Raw genomic sequence first — 15829 nt, 5'->3', positions numbered from 1 at the left:
TTAATATGTTCATTAAATGTGGCTACTACAGCCTAATTTACCCATACTTAAAGGAGTGAGGTAAAGTTTAAGAAGTAGATCATGTCAAATTCTAGAGTCGATTGTCTGGACCCTTGAGACCAATAAAAATAAATTTATGAAAAAATTGATTTTCTGAAATATTAGATTATTTGACATAACTTTGTACATAAATATGTACAAAGTACATATTTATATTCATGTTTATGTTTGGTTGGTTGGAATTGTCTAGATAGAGGCCTCAATTTTCTGATTCATTTTGCAAAAGTCTTTCTCTTTAACCTTGAAGAATCCCTTCCCCTGTTGTTTGAGAAAAAATCATTATTGTAGCTGACTGCTTTCTGAAAATCACTGACCCTTCTCCTGATTGGAAAGGACCTTGAAGTTCACCTCTTTCAGCCACACATGGGATGCTCTAATCTTCCTTTTAGGAACTCAAATAAGACCTAGTTCAGTAGTTGTCACTCCTGGTTTATATTAAACTCCTCTGGAAACTTAAGAAGTTACAATAAATGCCCAATTCTGTACCTCATGCTCCCCTGCCTCCTAAGGTGGGGTTTGGCATTGGCATAAAAAAACTTTCTAGGTGCTTCTAACATGCCACCAGGCTGAGAACCACTGAATGGGTTGACCAGTCATGTCATGTGCTGGTGGGAGAGGGACAGCAGGCTTCAATGACCACAGACCAGTCTGACATTGATTATGTTAAAATGCATGCATGAGATATTCAAATCTGAGGTGTTAAAAGGAACCATGCCATTTTGAATTTAGTAAGAAAGAGGCAATACCTGCTTATCCTAAGGGGATCTTAGGATAACATGAGCCCAAGAAGGAGCCAGGGAAGGAATGCCTTGCAAACTTTGAGGAGTTACGGATGTTTGTTGGAAGTTTCAGCTTCCCTTTATTACCTTGCTTAGTGCTTGAAATCCTAACCTGGAATGTACGGAGTCTGTGCCAGGACCCTCCACTCCTTACACACACACACACACACACACACATATATTAGAGGCCCAGTGCACGAAATTCATGCGGCGGGGGGAGGGGGATGCAGGGGGAGTGGCCCTCAGCCCGGCCTGCACCCTTTCACAATTCAGGACCTCTCGGGGGATGTCCGACTGCCAGTGCGAGATCAGGCCTAAACTGGCAATTGGACATCCTTCTCACAATCCGGGACTGCTGGCTCCTAACCGCTCTCCTGCCTGCCTGCCTGATCACCCCTAACCACTCTGCCTGCCTGCCTCATCACCCCTAACCACTCTGCCTTGGCCCCCACTCTGCGGCTTCAACCAGAAGGATGTCCGGAATGACGTCCAGAAGGTTGTTCGGCTGTCTGGTCTAATTAGCATATTACTCTTTTATTATTATAGATATATATATTTGATCTTGTTTCTTTTTCCTCTGGCTTTTCTGTGCTTTTGACAATCACCTTGTTTTCACCAACAGTCTGCTTGGGTATGTTATGCTGACTTCCCGTTTGCCACCTAGGTTTGATTCATAAGAAAACCACTCAATTCCTATATAAGGGTGCTCAAGTCTTTGCAGGCCAGGCTGAACAAGCTGGGGGAGGGTGTGAGAGCTTATTGGGAAGGCAAACTCTTAGAGCCTTCTGATAGGATTAGTGTTGGGTAAGCCTGTGGGGTGCTCCAAGACGCACACGGCTTCCCTCTGCCTAGAATTCATTCCGGAAATCCCCAAACTTTCCAGACATCTATGAAAATGTCAAGGCTTTGCAAACAAATCTGGTGAAGACTTTATGCATAAGTCAGGTATGGCCCAATTAAGGACAATAGTTTGAGCTCAGTTAACTTTCTGTTTATAAAAGAAAAAAAATATCTTGTGCATGGGTCCTTCTAGCAAACAGCTGTCAATCCTCAGGCTTCCTTTCTTTGGAAATGTGGAAACTGACATATGTTGTCCCTAATCTTGAGTGGCAGCCATTTAGCCAGCAGACATTTGCATGGTCTTTGGAGAATTACAGTACATGTTAAGTATGCCCATATCTTATTTATTTCTTATGTACATAATTGTAGACAGTACTTTTTAGATCTTAAGATGAGGCTAACAGAAGAAAAAGAAACTGTTAGCACTCATTGAGGAGTAAAAGATTCAAAGGAATGCAAGGTTGACATCTATAATAATAAAAGCATAATGTGCTAATTAGACCAGATGTCCTTCCGGACCTCCTTCTGGGACAAAGCCAGGGCTGCAGCTGCAGGATCGAGGCAGCCGCTGGGGCTGTGAGAAAGGGATCCAGGTAGCCACGCAGCTGCGAAGGCCTACTCTTGCACGAATTTCATGCATTGGGCCTCCAGTTAAGTAATAAGTAGGGTATGAGAAATGTAGTTAGTATACCCATCCCTCTATATACTATATACAAGGTATATATTTTTCTCTCTGTGTTTCATTCTCTCTCTGTCTCTTTCTCTTCCCCTACTCCTATCACCCATTCTCTATCTATCCTCTCCAAACCATCATCAGTTCTATTTATTTTAAGAGTCTGCCAAATAACCTTCCACAACTTTTATTCTATACACAGACACACATATGCACATACAATCTAGTTAACTGTAAATGTTCCTTATTGGTGTGCAGCTTGATTTTCTTACTTAACAGATCTCAAACATTTCTAGTCGAGGTAAATGGAAGACATCTCTTCAATTCAGAGACTCTCAAACTTTAGCATGCAGCAGACTCACCTGGACAGTGATGGCGAACCTTTTGAGCTCGGCCTGTCAGCATTTTGAAAAACCCTAACTTAACTCTGGTGCCGTGTCACATATAGAAATTTTTTGATATTTGCAACCATAGTAAAACAAAGACTTATATTTTTGATATTTATTTTATATATTTAAATGCCATTTAACAAAGAAAAGTCAACCAAAAAAATGAGTTTGCGTGCCACCTCTGACATGCGTGTCATAGGTTTGCCATCACTGCACTTGGAGGACTTGTAAAAATACAGATTGTTGGGCCACATCCCCCAGAATTGCCTACTTAGTAAATCTGAGGTGGGAGCTCAAGAATTTGCATTTCTAAACAAATTCCCAGGCAGTGAGGACACTGCTATTATAGGGACACATTTTAAGAAAAATTTCTCTAACTCATTTTGTTTGGCACCTACATAATCTAAGAGTAGAGTTGTAACACAAGTTTTTCAGCTATCCATTCCCCTGTTGGCAGACACGCAATAATTCTTACCTCTACGTTCAGTAGTGCAATAAAAGTTCTTATTTCACAATTTTCATGTCCATGTGCTTTTATTTTGATAGGGCTGAGAACTTTTTGAAAATGTCTTCTGAGTTAGATGATGAGTCACAGGAGAAAATCAGTCCCATTGTTTTGTGGTCACACTTCAGCTAGATCTTATTTGCCAGACTTGGGTCCAAGCGATGCTGATTCTTCCCAGAAGTCAGTCCCCCGCAGAAGAATATTTTTTCACCTTTGAGGATAATCAAAGGAATGTGCCCTGAGCTCCTCTGGCAGTTCTGGAAGAGGGACTCCAGCTGAGAGTGTTGTCAGCAAGGCCAGGCTGGTTAACTTTTGTCCAGAGCCTTCCTGGGGATCTACTTTGCAAGAACATCGCCCAACAAAAGGCTTGGTAATGATTTTTTTTTGTTATTTAAAAGTTAGTTGACTTATTTTATATTTGGAACTTACATACGTGCCTGGAGGCCAGCTTCTGAAATCTGTGGATTGCACACTGTTAATTGAATGCCTGATACATCCTAGATGCTTTAAAAACTGTATCTCATTGCCTGGGAGACAAGAATCTGAAATTAATTTTGTCTTGTTATTGAGGAAAACGAGTCTCAGACTAGCACTTTTCTATGCCTGCACATGCTAGTATATGGCCAAGCTGAGATTTGAACTCAGTACTTTCTGGCTTCAAATTTATTTTTCGTTCTTTGAAACGTTATGCTGCTTCGTATTGGAGGGCTTGGGAGTTGCTAATGGAGTGTCTCTTCAGGCACTAGAGTTAGATCTGTTACAGGCAACACCAATTTCTCATTCAAATTTTAGGAATAATCATGAATGGATTAATCATTTGATTTTCCAGTTGATGCCAATTTCATCTAGGTACAATTGTCTCATTTTTCTCTCCACTTTAAAAAAATTCATTGATTTTTTTTAAGAAAAAGAATCATCAATTTGTTGTTCCACTTATTTATGCATTCATTCATTGCTTCTTGTATGTGCCCCTGACCGGGGATCGAACCCACAACCCTGGTGTATAGGGATGACGCTCTGACCAACTGAGCTACTGGGCCAGGACTTGACTTTCTTTTTCTTTTTTTCTTTTGATGAATAATGAGTTGAAGGGTCATCAGTTTTCAGCCTTAAAAGTCACTATTAATTTTGAGAGCAGGTTTTCGGGTTGAAAAGACACCTAGACATGAGTGGCGAGCATCCAGGAATTAGAGTACATCCTCTGGATTTTATCCGCAGCAGTGTCTCTTCTGTATTGCGTTCTTTCTTGTCATGGAGGCACAATTTTAACCTTTTATAAATTCCTCATCCTACCCTTTCCATAGTACTTTCCCTTTGATCTTTTATTGCTTATTTTCTGGTGAAGTGTTTGACCTCTGCTCTGAAATCATCACTCCATTTTCCCTTCCACTTAGCTGACACACTAATTATTCCCTATTCTATGGCTTCTGTTGCAGACCGTCTCGGGCTTTCTCATCTTTTATCTGGTTCTCTGTGAGCGGGTCCTGTAAAGTGATGCTTATGTAACGGTTTATGCCTCCCGCTTCTGACCCCTTTTCCAGTACCTTTTCATACCTCTGCTCACTAAGTACCCTCTGACACATCTCCTGCTCAATTCATCATCTCTCTAATGGTCCCTCAGCTTTGCTTTATTTTATGTTCCTTTTAAATCCATGTTTTCTTCACTTCTTTATTCAATAACACAGACATCTTAGCAGGGGAAAATAAAAATAAATCAAACCAGCCCCAGCTCTGAAGTTCTTTGTTCATTATTATAGGGCTTTGTGCATGCTGAGGTGTGGGCAATTTTTCAAGTAATTTAAAGGCCTAGATTAGTCAAGGTGAGGGTTGACTATCTCTTAGATGGGTTTCAGAGCACAGGGAGGGAGCCATTAGGCTCAGGTTAAATCGCTTTTTCTCACCCCATATAGTTATTAGGAATGGTTTTCTTAGAACTTTTAAGTTTTTTTCACGTTCAGGCTGTTCTTAGACCCAACAGCGTGCACATGTAGATACTCAGAACTTGGGATAATAAGGGGAATGAGTTCTGATTTCACTCCATGAAGTTTGTGGTGAAGCTTTCCTATGTGTTATTGAATTTAATTACATTAACAGTCCTGTGAAGTAGATATTGATATTCTAGCTTATAGTCAATAAACCATACTCAGAAAGAAGGAAAATCATATATGCATATCATCATGCACACATACACACACACACACACACACACACACACACGCACACACAATGTATGGGTCTGTGAGAGTATACATATACTTATTTTACTACATTTTAATTACTCGTCTAAAGGTCCTGCTCCCCTCAGGTGAGAGCTACTGAAAAGCAGAGGTTCTGAGTTATTCATATGACCTAGAGGGAAACATTCTGTGGCTTGTTTACTATTAAACCCTGATGCCTCCAATCAAATAGGCTCTCAATTCATATTGACTGGATGAATGAATCTTCTCAGCCGCAGCACCAGTCTCAGTGACTCACATGATAGGCCCCATGGATATTAAATGAACATGTGCATTTTGTGGTGGACGAGTATGGTCTTAACATATGTACTCTTGAATAATTGCCTAATATGAACTCTAATGATATGTATTGCATTTTCCAAACTTAATGACTGGTTAGCTCATGTTTATTGGTATAATTCCCTCCTAGGGCATCATCAAATATAGGACCGATGTAAATGGGGGACTGGATGACAAAGATGTAAGTGACTACAGATTGAAATTTGGCCCGTGTTTCCGGAAGCAGGGATCTCCTTAGGCAGCTTGAGAAGGCTTGAGGAAGGCTGAGAGAAAGGCTCCACCACTTCTTTCAGATCCTGATCCCACGCTTTCAGATTAGCTGAGACATGTAGGAGTCAAAACTGCCTTTCACCGAGGCCAGTTCTGAGAAGAAAAAGAAATTATTTTCCCCTCCCTCCTTCCCATTCTCCAGGCCTCCCACCATTTTCCCTAACTTCTTTTTTTCCCCTTTTTAATAGGGAATTAGAAAAGATGTTAAGCCAAAGAATTTCGTTTTACAATTTAATTTTCATTTTTGATATATTTGGAATGCTACTTAGTTACATAAGCCCAAACCTTCACTCCAGTTTTCTTGAATGTTATATTCTGTTTCAATATGGAGAGGTGTGTTTTATTTTCTTTATTTAAGAATGAAGTGCCTTCCTTTTAATATGAAAAATTAATAATGTATCTGATGCGGTTATTTAGCTGTGCTTTACACCTGTAGCTACCTCCTCCACCTCTGTGTGTGTGTGTGTGTGTGTGTGTGTGTGTTTAACTTTGTTGCTCCTTCCTGCTCTTTTTCTCCAAAATGAGAAGAAAGCAACTTCTTCCTCCTTCCTCCTCGGGACTTGATATTTCTATTGTAATACTGATTTGAAAAACTCATCGGTATAAAGTAATGGAAACCTGAATCCTGCGGTAGGGAGTTATTTAGTGTTTACGGAGGTGACTTAACAAAGAGCTTTCCATCCAAATAAGATCCTCAGAGAAAAAGGGGAGACGCACTGGAACGAAAACATGCCTGTCCCCCAAGCAACACCAAGAGCACAGATTGTCATTCTGGTTTTTGTTGTTGTTGTTTCTTTCTTCCTTAATTTTATGAATGAGAAGTAAGGACATTGTGCACTCTATCTTCGATTCTAGAAAGTTATGGATGATATCTACCTGGCAAAGTCCATTTCTTTTAACACATCAAGTAATTGGAAATGTACTAACAGAGCATCTTTTTTAAAAAATGGTAGAAACAGTATTTTTTTTTTTTTTGCAAAAAGTGGAGGCCTTTTCCAAAGTAAGCATTCCTTTTTACAGTATTTGTTTTATCCATATGTTTTTTCGGAAACTCTTTGACCTTCAGTGTTCAGATACAGATGGACAAGTGCATTTGATTGATACATGAAAAGTGCTCACAGTTCCCATAGCATTTGTCTGTGAGTGCAGCCAGAATGTTCTTTCTATTTGATGCTATCTTGCTTCAGTACCAGCAGGATTGCCATCAAAGAATTCAATGAAAATAAGATTATAAATTTGGGATTTCCTAAGGAAGGACATGCTTTAGACAAGAAGCGGAAGGTTGCAGTTGGCACAATGGAAATATTACATTTCTCTCCTCCTAATAAATCATAAGCAAATATATTTTAAGTAGGTGATATGCATGGGGCTGCACCCCATGATGTAATTACAGCTCCAAGTCAGTGTGATGGGAAATTCTAGGTCTCATAAAATATCAGTGTAGCTAAGGAGCTTCACCTGTGATCAGGCACTTCATGAGTGCTCATTACATGATCACTAATGCCCTCAAATACCCTAACATACACACACAAATCTTCCAGGAGAGATAAATGTTACAAAGAGGGTGTAAGTCCCAGAAAGTGGTAGAGCTGTATAAACTACTAATTTACTTCATATGCCATATACTTTCCCACTCTAAAGTTCTCTATTATCATGCACAAGGACATACTAAACCAGAGGAGGAGGAGGAGGAAGAGGAGGAGGAGGGAGGAGAAGAGAAGAAAGGAGGGGAGGAGGGAAGGAAGGAAGGGAGGGAGGGAAGGAGGGAGGGAGGGAGGGAGGGAGGAAAGAAGGAAGGAAAGAAGGAAGGAAGGAAGGAAGGAAGGAAGGAAGGAAGGAAGGAAGGAAGGAAGGAAGGAAGGAAGGAAGGAAAGGAGTATATGCACAAACTGGTGAAAATTAAGTGAGGTGTCTAGGCTGGCTGACAGTATTGAGTCAATGTGCTATAAAGTTCTGTAAGATGCCACCACTGGAGGAAGCTGAGTGACAGGCACATAAGAGTTATCTATACTACTTTTGGAACTTCTGTGAGTCTATGATTAGTTCAAAATAAAAAGTTTTTGTTTTTTCTAAATCCGCCTTCCCTTTGATAATCTAGGACACTCTTTTTGTGATCCATTGCTTCTAAGAAATCTGAGTTTCCTGACACCTAGAGGTTGAAACTACAATGTAATGCTGACTTGCCTTTTTTTTTTAAAGACAGATAAACATACTAGAATATTCTCATAATCAAAGAAGTGTTAGATTTCCATGGTAAGATGTATACTTTTCCTAATTATTACTTCCTAATTACTTTTACATAATTCAGTGTCCATGGATCCTGTGGCCTATTTTCTTGAATATCCCCCACTAGATATAATTTTAAACTTTGAAGATAGGTCTGACTTTTGGAAAAGCCAAGAGTTATCAGGGGCAAAGCCTTGTGAATAAAAGAAAATATACCAAATGGAAGCTAGTTTTGCTTTTTTTAAAATATATTTTTATTGATTTCAGAAAGGAATGGAGCAGGAGAGAAAGATAGAAACATCAATGATGAGAGTGAGTCATCGATCACCTGCCTCCTGCACACTCCATACTGGGGATCTAGCCTGCAACCTGGGCATGTGACCTAACTGGGAATCGAACCATGACCTTCTGGTTCACAGGTGGATGCTCAACTACTGAGCCAGGCCATCTGGGCAAAGCTAGTTTTTATATAGCATTCAAATTTGGGCTTCATTTGACAACAAAGCAACAGCAGCCCAAACCATGTTAAATGCAGTGTAATTCACACTTGTAAACATGGCCATGGCCTTATGTCACCTAAACACGGAGGCTATGGAGATGGATTTTACTTCTACATGTGCCATTTTTGAGACCAGAACCCACCTCTGTAGACTCAAGGGTTCAATAGCATGTCAAGATGATGAGTTTCAAGTGCTTAGCACAGGGCCTGATGTGTAATAAGTAATCAGCAGCTTCAATTATAATGGGGATGATGATAATTATAATGATGAATTTTGCCCTTAGACAAATGACTTCCTTTCTCTGAGACTTTTTTTGTCATTCACAAAACACAGGGATTGAACAAAATGAGAGCTCAATTTTCTACCTCTGTCCTTCAGTGACTTGGTGACTTGTACTTGAGGGCAGGTGGCAGGAGGCAGGACATGGGTGCGGAGGGGGCAGGTGGGCCACGCAGATGTGTAGTGTCTGGGTGGTGTGATGGCTGACAGGAGTTCTATACAGGCAGAGTTTCCATCCTCCCCTCTATTTCTCTCAGAGCAAGACCTTCTCCTTTCTTTTCTTTAGAATCTGTGCTTCTGATCATTTTGCTAACATTTGCAGGCTGCACTGACATATATTCTGTCTCAGAAATATTGTAGAAAAAAATATCCAAGGAGTTCATTATGTGCCTGAACAGCCAAAACCACAAGAATTGATAATCATTTGATAATAGACTTGTGTTTCCCAGTGGAACTGCTGGAACATCATGGTTCTGACAGGACAGTGGCTGCTGACTATCTTGCTTGAAAGATAGACAGACTTTTCCATCTGGAAGAAGTTCAGGTATGGGAGAGTTCACTGTGTTTGGTTGGTAATATCTGACACTACACCACCAGTTGGAAAATATCTGGGAAGAACTGGATGCTGGTTGCTTCCTTGGTGAACATTGAAAGATGGATAAGCCCCAAACTAATAGGAATTTGACATTTTGGTGCCTCTGCGATGTGTGATATAGTGAGAATAGTCAAGTTTAATGGACTCTCCCATCTCTGAACTCCCCCCCCCCCCCGAGATGGAATAATCTGTCTTTCAAGCGAGACTCGTGGCAGTCCTGTTTCACTGCAGAGTTTGGCATGTCTGCTGGTGTGGCTTGGGGCATGGGCATAGACAGGCTTGTACATCATTGGAGGTAAGCTCAGGCACAGGGGTGGATGTAGGGTGGTGAGGAAGTGGGAGGTGAGCAAGGGGCCCCGGATGTTGACTGATGGGGAGCTTCTAAGCAAAAGAGACATGTTTTCACTAACTTTTCTACATATCCCAGTGCCATATTTTTGGCTTCAAAATATCGTTTCATTATATTGTTAGCAATGGCAAATATAACCCTTAGACAAGGATAATAACACCTCTCTCCTGAGTTGTGTTAGGAGAATCCACTATGACCCTTGGCCCAGCCAGCAGTCCCCTCCCCACAGGTTGAGGGGTCAGTGTAATCAAGGGGGCATGCTCATCCAAAGCTAACACCCCCCTGGCCTTTAGACCACCCAGAAACCCCTGCCAAAGCCCAGACCCAAATCTAGGATGTGCCTGGACCACTTTCCTGATCCATTCTCTTGAGGACGGATTGAGTTGCTGGTGTGCACACCTCTAGGCAAAGGGATGGCTGGGCAGAGCTGTTTGGAAAAGGGTTTAAGATGCCCCCTTATCTTACGGGGTGGAGCTGAGGGTAGAGAAGAAAGAAAAGGGCTAGACCAAGATTTTTGGGCACAGACCAGCTGTTTCTGGCTTTCTAGAACTCCAAGGAGTCAAAGGATTCCAAATTTAAATTCTAAATTTGGAGTCTTGTTCCAGATCCCAAACTGTTCTGAGTAGTTCTGGGGAAAGTGACAGTGTCCTCTGATCCCAGTTCCCCTCCTGCCCAGGGTTTCCAGTGGTCACATGAAGACTACACTTGCCAATGAGGTCAGGTGGAAGGGCAGTTTTCACTGTTGGCTCATTGACCAACCATTGATTGAACACCTATTCTGTACCAGGTTCCCTAGTGGAAACTGGGGAGACACTGAGCAAGACAGACATGCTCCCTTCCTACCTTACAGAACATGGTTGATAGAGAAAAATATACAAGTGAACAGACAAATTAATTTCCCATCGTGATAAAATCACGAAACAAGCAGATTGACTGCAGAGGCAGAGAAGAAATGGGAGAGGAATTCATTTGAGATGAGCTGTTCAAGTTGAGTCTTTCTGAGCAAGTGACATTTCAGCAGAGCCCTGAAGCAAGAGGAGCCAGCCGTGCCCCAGTGGAGAGGGGAGAAGGGCTCCAGCCAGGAGGAGCACATGGAAAGGCTGTGAGGCAGGAAAGAACTTGGACTGATGTTCATGTTCAGATTGTAAAGGAAATTACAAGTAGCTATGGTAAGGGGTTTGCATTTTATCCTCATTGCAATGGGAACTTGGAAGTCTTAAGCAAAATATGATTTACATGTTTTGAAGATTATTCTGATTTTTATGTGGAAAATGCTCAAAAGAGTGGAAGCAGGAAGACTAATCAGGGAAAGGCATTCTCTCAGGCAAACCACCTCTAAGTGGAGCCTGGTCTGGAGGGAGATCAGGAGAAAGGATGCCAAGTTGCTCTCTCATGAACCCTACAGTGCATTCCACCTGAACTAATTCTCATGGGAAGAGGCGATCTCTGTACCCACAGGCTGGAGCTGAGGAAGCAACCTCTACTCCCATTCTCTGAACTCTTACTTCTAAATTCCACAAAAAGATGTTTTCCCACAACTTTAGTTTCGGTTGTAATTCAATAGAATAAAGCTTGATTCTATTAGATGCCAGATTTTCCTGTACAGTCATGGAGAAAGAATTCTCGCACCTCGTGAAGGAGGAAGGAGCTGTGCCATGGGGTGGAATGCCCAAGAGGAGGCTGGGACCCAAGACGGCCCAGTTTTTCCAGGTCTGACTAAGGAGAAGAGGGATGGAACCCAGGGCAGGGTTAGTCAAGCAGAAGCCAAAATGAAACAATTGTGGGCCCAGTGGGAAGAGGATTAGCTGACACATTCTCCTTCTGGAACAGGCAGATTATCACTGATTTATTATTATTATAATTTTCTAATGAACAGGCTTCCAGTTATTGCCATTACACAAGCGATTGGGCTAGGATTGGGCCTATTCTATCTTCTTTAATATGTGAGTAAAAAATGAATTAAACACCTACTAGATCCCCACTCCTCTCCTGGCACCACACAGTCACCAATAAATTGGTATTTGTAAATTCTGCTTATAATTTACAGAGAGTTTAAGTACTTAGTACTTTTTGAGAATAAGTAAAGATGGGAAGCAACTGAGCCCTTATCTGTATGTGAGAGAGGCTGTGCTGCTCAGAGTAGGGATATTCACCATAGACTGTCATAATGACCCAAGGCTCCTCAAGTGTCAGGCTCCTGAGTTATTGAGCTGGGAGCCAGAACATTCCACGTGCTGAGAACAGAGCCACAGAAGAGAGGTCGGGCTCTGGTGCCCCTGCTGCTGGCACATTGCTGGGTGAGTTACAAAACATAATACACAGAGCTAATATTTTTAAGAAGTGAATATCCACGGAAGGGCTTTCTCCAAAATGTTGATTGTCTTTGGCTGTTTAGAAAATAGGTCATTCCTCATTTTTTTCTACATTTCCTAAAATGAAGATATATGACCTACGTACATGCTTTATAAAATATGAGCACTTCATCAATTCATGTTGAGATGAATGTCTGGACATTTTGAAGAGGTTATAAATGTTGCACCCGGCTCTCCAGTGAAAATTTACTTAGCTTTACTTTGTAATGGATTTATGAGGACAAAGGATTATATTTTGATATGTGGGATGAGGGAGGGATTTCTCTACTTTTAGTAGATGAAGTCAATTACAGGAAATCAAGGAGGTAATACATATTACGGTTATAGAGGTTTGGGTATAAAAATCTGTTAGCCAGTTGTTTTTGGAAGCCGACGCCAGGCCTATGCATGACCAAGGTTGCTCAGAGTTAGTTTAAACTTTTCCTAAACATTCTCAATGTCCATTTTTGCACCCAACAACAGAAAAAATGTTTAGAAACATGACCATGGGTGCTTTAAAATTCTATGTGATCAAAACAATTTCTAAATCAAAGGTCAGATGCTGTAGGGATGGGCCACTAAGTCTTCTAATCTGGAAGTCCCTGACTGGTGGCTCACAGATGCAGGTTTAAGTTTTTATTTGTGTTTGTGTAGTTTCTGGGCACTGTAGATTTTTTAAAAAATGAGCTAACATTAAAAATCAAGAGTTTATATATACACATTTGAATCCTTATATTTTTTTTTAAAAACAGGTGGTCTACCTTACCTGGCTCACATTCCTACATGGCCATGCTCAGCTCTACTGCAGGCACGGCTTGACTCTTTGGATGATCTGTGGTCCCCACAACTCCCTCTGGCTTCCCAATTCTGAGGCCGATGAAAGTTGGCATTTGTCAAAACATTTGTTTAAAACTTTAGAGTCCTACTTATCTATGTATTTATCAGCAGTAAAAAAATAAAATGGTATACCAGAAGGGCCATATATATCAAGATAAAAATGAGAAAGAGCACATTTCTTTGTGGAAATGAAGAATATTCAAAGAACATGCAGACATCTAAGTGGCATGGTTGGCTTCTGTTGGCATTTAAGTTCTTGACTTATGCCCTAAGCCTTAAGATTTTCCTCAAGGGGCTAGAGTGCTGACAAAGAAGACCTTAAGGAGAGAATAAGGGTAGATGTTCCACATTCAAAGCATACTTCTCCATTAGAAGACCATCCTCACCTCCAACAGACCTTATTCTGTCTCCAAAACAACAGAGCTGCAAAACAAGAGTTGGACAATTTCTGGCTTGAAATGCTAAGAGGTAAAGCTTGGAATTGCCTACTGATTCTGACCTAGCTTATATTGTACCTACATTTTCCAACACACACTACACTACTTCCTTCCAATGTTCATTATAAAGCCAGTAAAAGACAAAGTCCTTATATCATCTAGGCAATATCTAAATGGAAAACCAAAGGGCCTTCCCCAGAGCTCTTTTATGAAATTTCCCGAGGAGCCGTGAAATCCCTGTTATTAGGGTGAATATCAACGGAAGACAGGCTGGTTAGATAGCTACTTGGAAGTAGCATCAGGAAATTAAATTTGCAAAACAGGAGTAAAACTATGGGAGAATTTTTATAAACAGGGACAAAAGCAAGGAAATTGAATATTGAGTTTTTTTGTAGCATTCTTCCCCGGTAATGTAGCATTGAAAAACCACACAGCTTGTCATTTATCAGAAGGTCAGACCTAAGATAACAGCAATATGTTCACTCTAAAGGCCAAAATCCAGAAAATCATCTGATGGGCCCAGATCTCAGAGATATAGAAGCCTAAGCAAATCAGGTATCTCTGAGTTAGATATTTTTCTGTCAGCATGTTGATGAACCCCTCCCCCACTTTTAGGGATCATGCTCTCAGTTTTATATTATGTGAAGTTACTATGGAATATTGGCACCCTTTTCTAAGCAACTATGATCAGTGTTTTCTTAAATACATTAATGATTTTATTCACAAGGTCTTCAGTGTTAATAATAAATACGCGTGCCAGTGAATGGAATGGCCAATAGTTTCCCTCCACTGGAAAGTATAAATTATATAAGTGCATTGTGAGCTCACAAAAATTGGAGCATATCCGAAAAATTCTTTTTCCATTTCTTTTCTTTTTTCCAGTGGTAATATCTGTTGATTTATGTAATATATATGTGCTGTCGGCTGTAGGCTTAATGAAGAAGTGGAGGGGTGGTGCAGAAAGAAGAGAGAGTTCAAAAAGACATTTTAAAATTATGTTAAAAAGAGTAATAGCCATACAGTGATTGATTGATTTTCACAAGTAAAGGTGTGAAACTCTTAAATACACATTTGGAGTGAAGTGATGGAATGCAAAGACCTCTTGCATGTGGATCAGGAAATTCTTCTGCCACCAAAAACCTGTAAAGCAAAGGTGGGAGCTGGGTGTCTTTAAGTCCATTTAGGCTCTGCCATTCTCTGGTGTGATGGCTTTGTGTAGACATGCGTTTGCACAGCTCCTTAAAATTAAAGTCATCTCATTTCCTAATTGTCGCCTCTCTGGGAGAGGTCTCAGCCAGCCAGCCTGTGGATTGCATAAGGCCTGTTAAGGAAATGTATAGAATCCACAAAGTATTGCCTCACATGAAGGGGGGAAATGGAGTTTGTGCAAATAGTTAAACACTTAGGAAATTGGAAAAAAAATCCCATTTTGTAATTGCTCTGGGAATCCTGGGCCACATTTCTACAGACCAGAACAAAGATGTTAGGGAAGAGATGGAGTCGCCTTCAGGGGCGGTGGGCTGTGTGCCCTGCCCTAGCCAGCAGCCCTCCTGATAACAGGCCCCGCCCTGGTGATGCTGAGACCATGTGGGCTGTGAATGATCCCTTCATTCATTTACACCACCTGCCCTGTGAGAACTGAAGTGAATACCACTCATGCAAATAGAACCTCTGTCCTTTCATTGGCTGAACCCGTGACCACAGATGATGTCTGATTCACCCCAAGAAGACAGAGCAAATGTGCTGAGTGAGCTGGGGAGCCAGGCTGCAGCTCGCTGGCACCTGGGAACAGAGCACTCACCCTCCTGCGCATGTGAGTTGCAATATGTCTCATCAGAAACGCTCCTCATGTCCCAGATGTCGGGTGAGCTCTATGATATCACCCATCACCCATTTCTTCTCTTCCTCAGCTTCCTTTTCTAGGTAAAAAGATAAAGCAATGATTCGGTAGGCCAGTTATAGAAAGCTGTGCTTCCACTCAGATTATGGTAATCAGTCAATTCCGAAAAAACAAAGTCAAAAAAGTAGTTTGGCATCCAGAGTAAAAGACTATTTCCCCCAAGGTAATTGCTTTACAACTAAATTATTTTATGTATTGAGGGGTTTACGAACTATTCAATGTATGTTCTCCCTTGGCTCAGTCCTTTACACGTGTTCCACTTACAAGAGGTGAAACCTACCCGTTTTGGTGCCTGTCAGGAAGGCAGGCCCACCCGTGGGATT

General features: G+C 41.2%; 1 protein-coding gene across 8 annotated transcripts in view; it reads left to right on the top strand.

Moving 5' to 3' along the window:
- Positions 1-15829, top strand: part of CTNNA2 (catenin alpha 2) — a 962766-nt gene that overhangs the window by 782451 nt on the left and 164486 nt on the right. Inside the window, exon 1 of one of the 8 annotated variants that reach the window (XM_023762216.1) lies at positions 3478-3616. The exons of the other annotated variants lie outside the window; for them this stretch is intronic. The gene's annotated coding sequence lies outside the window, so the exon portion shown is untranslated. Of the gene's footprint in view, positions 1-3477; positions 3617-15829 lie in introns of those variants that run through there. 8 annotated transcript variants of the gene reach the window in all.

The sequence above is a fragment of the Myotis lucifugus genome, unplaced genomic scaffold (genome assembly GCF_000147115.1).
Source record: "Myotis lucifugus unplaced genomic scaffold, Myoluc2.0 scaffold_237, whole genome shotgun sequence".
Classification (NCBI taxonomy): Eukaryota; Metazoa; Chordata; class Mammalia; order Chiroptera; family Vespertilionidae; genus Myotis; species Myotis lucifugus.
The sequence above is the reverse complement of the archived record's forward strand: the minus strand, read 5'-3'. Positions and strand labels throughout refer to the sequence as shown.